This window comes from Mixophyes fleayi, chromosome 7 (assembly GCF_038048845.1).
Source record: "Mixophyes fleayi isolate aMixFle1 chromosome 7, aMixFle1.hap1, whole genome shotgun sequence".
Taxonomy (NCBI): Eukaryota; Metazoa; Chordata; class Amphibia; order Anura; family Limnodynastidae; genus Mixophyes; species Mixophyes fleayi.
Window position 1 is genome coordinate 135305469 of NC_134408.1, and position 5830 is coordinate 135311298.

A 5830-nucleotide genomic window follows, 5' to 3' on the forward strand; every position below is an offset into this window, starting at 1 on the left:
GAGCACGAAAAAAAAAAAATGTCTGTATCCTAATGTACCGCACAAATACTTGATAGCTTATTTGTACACTGAAATGTTCATGTCAGGTAGGACCTCTCCTACCCCAAAATTACATCTCCAATGACATTTTTGGTTTACATTCCCCTCCAAACTCACATGCTTTGCCCTTGCTTAGTTACTTTGCCTTACCTTTCCAGAATGATTCTGGCCCATGGTTTGCTGAAGAAGACTTAAACAAGAAGTGTATCAAGGTAAGCTTCTTAATGCTTTTGCCACAGTGTTTCTTTATTTGCCTGACTAAATAATTGGAAACACAACGTGCAACTACAGTGCCCCTTTAGAGGTAGGGCAAATCATTCTGTCAAGAAAGTATTGCATTTGCAAACTGTAACCTGACACAAAGGAGCCACAAAAGACAGGTGTTAAGGTAACCAAAATAAATTTAAATTTTTTCTTTCCCATGATGGCACAGGACAAATATTGTTAACTACTATTTTGTACAGGTAAGAATCTGTGCTAATTCTAAAAATCTAATAAGGGATTTGTATTTAAGAATAGTGCTAATGCACAGTGTGTGGTACACTGGACGTCATTTAGCATAACAGTTATTTACATGTAACCTCATGACCTTATTGCACTAAGCACATATAGGTTGGGTCTCACATTTGGATCTTAGGTGCACTTACCCCAATAGCCGCTGTCATATCACGGCTACCTGGGTGCCTTCTGGTCGTCAGCAACATTCCCGTCCTCCACAGCTCCGTTTGTAATCAAACACACACTGTTTGTTCTGCTGCATGTGCACAGGCATCTTGGATGCAGACCTGCTGCAGGTAATCCCAAGGGTCCCTGATTCGGATCAAGAAATACAGACTAACGTGACAGTTTGACACACTATAAGGGTGTATGTAGTGCTGTGTGTCTGACTAATCATGTAAGACGCAAATGAAAAAGCTTGGAGTATAGATATGGTTTGGTCAGGCAAAGAAGCACACTCTGTAATACAAGTAAGTAGACTCCAAGAGGTAGTTTGTCCACCAAACTCCTCTATCCTGTAAAGACTTTTCCAAACTCTATGATCTGATCCCCCCAATCCATGATAGTTTAAACCAATCTGGAACCTTGAATACATTATTATAACAAACAGACCCTAGAGTTTCTTACGTAATGTACACTGATACATTCATTGTTAAAGTGGGCACGTCACTTGGATTTGGCTCCCTTCCAGTTTTGGAAAACATTTATGCAAGGCCAAGCAATTTTATATAACGGGCAACATATTATCATTTGAAGCTTGGTATGTTGTGATTTCTTGCCAATACAGACACAGGTACCCATTGCACACGTTCACCCTTTATAAGCCAAAAAAACTGAATGCCTCACCTAACAATGTAAACAACAATATCTACCAGACATTAATCCCTCAAAATACTGTGTGCTCGGCCCAACACTCTTGGATTAGATCAGGGGTGGGCAAACCTGTCCTCAAGGGCCATATCCAGTTCATGTTTTTAGGATTTCTGTCTGTAGAAACAGGTGGGATAATTACTGACCCAGCCAAATAGATTAACTCAGCTGTACATGATTAAAGAAATCCTAAAAACATGAACTGGATATGGCCCTTGAGGACAGGTTTGCCCACCCCTGGATTAGATGGTGGTAAAGGAATTTGAACATGGAGCCATAATCCTAAGGGGAGGATATCTGTACATTAAGGCTTTGTACTTCCCTTGCCCAAGGCATGGACAAATGCTGCAAATTATTGTTAACATTGACTAGCATGTTTAAACAGACATAGGTGGTATTACGACACACTTTGAAGAGAAACAAAAGGTGGAATGTGAATTTGTCACTACTTTCCACTTTCAGAGGGCAATCTACATGAAAATGGTATTGCGAATAAATTTTCACATTTCTACACCACAATAACATTGGAGACCTACATTATCAGGTTCAGCAAACATGTCAAGTGACTGCTGCCTAACAATGTGTAATCAGACTAATGTAACTAGTTCTCATGTGGAGTATCTATGTTGGCTGTAAGTTTACATATAGCTGCCTTGACCAATTAGCAAACTAGGGGCCTGATTCATTAAGGATCTTATCTGTCATTTTTTGCTTATCTTAAGCTAATCCACTCTGTTCATGCTCAGAAAAGGGAGATAAGAAGCAAAATCCACTGCATAAGTGAATAATTTCTTACGTTAGGATGAAAAGCCATCTTTGCTTCACTCTTATCTCCCCGTTTCTTCGTAACAATAAGCATCTTACCTTTTGCACAAGATAAGAAGATTACTAATGAATCAGGCCCTAGGTGATGGTATTATGGCCTTGTAGCAAGACTCCACTAGCTTAGTGCCCTAATGCATTCCCCATAATTGTTAGTGTGGGGTTTGTGTCTGGCATGTGGGTGTTGGACCACTTTGAAACAAAGTGCCACTAGCACAAGCTAAAAATATTGTTATCCCATTTGGCCAAGGGCCAAAAGTTGGTAGTGTGTGACCTGACACTGCTAACATTTTTGCTTTCTTTATATACATTTACCTGTAATGTGATGCCTATATTCCTACGCACATCACATGTTCGCTCTAAAAGCTGAAAGTGTCCAAACAATTTACTACTAAGCACCAAACACACATACAAACCTCCACACTATAGCCATTTTCTAAAACTATACATTTACCCCATTGAGCGTGTTTGTAGGCTATGGTGTATCTGTGGCAAAGGAGAAAATAAACCACACCTAGATTTCATATATTCATTTAAAATAAAACCTGTTCCACAATAGTTTTGAAAGCACTACACAGGGATTTATGGGTATTAAAATATTAATCAGTGCACTGTAGTAATGGTACAAAATGGCATGACAACTGATTGCTGACACATTTGCAGCATAGGCTAGATTTATTACATATATGAATTCAAACGTGCTGACAAAAACAAAGCAAACAAGGTAATGGTCTGTGTGTAAAAGTTCCTTGGATTAAGAGATGACAATCTGGCCAGACTGGAGAGACATAAGCAGGCTTGGAGCTCTGGAGAAATGCAACAACATGGATCCAAAATCCACACCAACACACCCTGTTGAACGAAAGGCAACAAATTAATATGGCAATAATAGCTCAGACAACTTGCATTTTGATATCAAGAGGTTGAGCACTGTATTGGCATGTGTAAAAAAGCCGGTAATATTATAGTGTATAATAATGGCTTGTGTGTTTGGACTATACCTAGGATTCTGAATGCACTATATGACTTAATTTGAAACACCAAACCCATATGTTACATAGCTAGCATCTGCCCATATGTTTTGTTTGTGCAACCACACATTGCAGGCTTAGTAACGACGACATTATTGTATGGAGCACACTCACTGGCCAATCACATTTTAGTGCAGATAGCACTATACTACTTACATTTGACAACACCCTTCACCATGGCAACATCCACCAACTCCAAAAGGAAGTGCAATGGCAGAAAAGCCAGCACTGCAGGCCAAGTGTAATCTAAAGGCTGTAGATATAAGAAAAACAAATAAAGTGTCAATAATGTGCACTTCTCAACACTATATGTGCTGATCAATAAACTGTAGAAAAACCAAACATCAATTATGTTGCCACATTAGGCTGTAGATTTAAACTACCCCATTAACGTGCATTTAGCTAAAGACATTAAGGCTAAACTTAGAGGCATGAAGCTATACTTTCTACACACATTGTAAAGGTAAAATACAGGTAGCCATGGTTTTTCCCCTATTATTACACATATAAACCATTTCAGTAACACACCAGACCATGTCTATTCATATTCCCATTTTGAAGTACCATACCTTAGATAATCAACCCTTGACTAAGCTTGCACATGATTTGACCACTGATCTTTTAAATGTGAAGATATTTATGTTTTGTTCCAAAAAAAAAAAAACATTGACCCCTTACATAGTAACATACTTTGTCCACTAGAACATTTACTTATTTTTTATCCTTTGCTCTCCTTAATGACTCAAGCACAGAGTGTTAATGTGTCTTTAAGGTAGGGTCTGAAAAACCACACTTCAAATAAAGGTATTAGAAAAAGAAAAGAAAAAAAAACAAAAAAACAGTATGGACATTCTTAATGCAAAGTGTTTTAACAAGGGGTATGTAATAAAACAATATCTGGTTTCTACTTACCACACACACAGACAAATGTGGAATGTCAATAAGCAATCACTAGACACCCAAAAAACACAATCCAGGACCAAGATCTGTGGAGGGGAGGGTAAACAGGTACAAAATAAATCAATATAGATGGATAATCTTTATGTGTGTCACTACAGTCGAGAGGTATCTATGCAGAGACACATCCCAAGTCTACACAGTTGCCTCAATATTCAAACTCTGCAGCTAATTAAAGACTTTTCCACTAACCTTCAACATAAAATTCTTAACCATTAGGACCTTTCAGCATAATTTTCTATCTGTATCTCACCAATATCTTTTCCTACAAATAAACATGAGTGTTGAGCAAGGTACAGCAATAAACTGCAGCGATTATGAAACATTTCACCATTAAGGGCTACTTACCCAGAATTGTGAATCTCCCAACAACACAGAAGGCCAAGCAAGGTATTTTTAAGTAGCACTGTAATTAGTGAATTAAATGCAGGTGAGTAGGCCGGAGAGTAGTACAATTATATGACGTATGATTCATTTGCATGTGCTACATTTAGATGTGCCACGATGGTGTAGTGGTTATGTATTTCACCCCCCCCATACTAAGTGCAGACGTTCAAGGCCCCAGGTCAACCCTAAGCACCAAGTGAGTTAATAAAACACATTATTAAGCATACTCCTAAAAGTAAAAAACTATATGCAACTGCTTGTATTTAGCGTAAGATTTGCAAACGCGCTTAATTTGCGTTTGTTTGGTGACGTTTTTGCAGCTCCTGCTGCTTTAGTAAAACAGTGTTTTTATTAATGTGTGTGTTTATCTAGGGTTAATATTTTAATACCACGTTATCCATCATGCTGTTCATATTAATTGCAACATGGCCAATTTATCAGGTCTAAGACAGTCATTCAGCTGTGCTAACTAGTTAATGTGCAGTTTGGTGTTGGTGTTTCAATGTGAAGTATAACTCAGTGAATAAAGAAATGAGCTTGCAACAACAAGGTAATGAGTTTGAACCCTGAATGATGCGTGTATGTGGCTAACCTTGGTATATTTACAAGTTTGAGGGTATTTATTCCACTCTGTGACTTAGTATATGTTTTGGTGTGTAAGGTGGCTATATGTAATGTTCAACAGTGTTATCAGCTACAACACAGCAAAGCAGTTGTTGGCAAAGACTTTGGATTTCAAAGACATAGGAATTCTGTACTGGCAACAGTGGAAAAAGCTAAGTGCTCCACCAAATCAAATTGTAGAAATGGGAGCAATAAATGTTCTATTTTTGATTTGTATTTATCAACATGGATATATTTCGATATGCATAAATTGTGACTCTGCATGCACCAAATCTTTCTGGGTATAATATTTCCAAGTATTGGCATTTTTCCCCATGTTTTAAGGGAAACAACTTATGCTAGAAGTTGCTGGTCATCTTTAATTTGTATTCTATTCCCTTGACATCACCACTTGTATAGTGGTGTAGCAGTTAGGCAATCCACCTTGCCAGCTTGCTACGTGGGTTCGAGTCCTCACCAGCCCTCGGCTCTTAGGGATCATTAATATCCTTACACTATTTGTGTTGCTGTTAAAAGTGTCCCTGTGGTAATAGTACACTTGTTTTAAATTTGCATAAATCATGTGTGTAAAACCCTAAAATATAGTTTTGAGTTATTATATG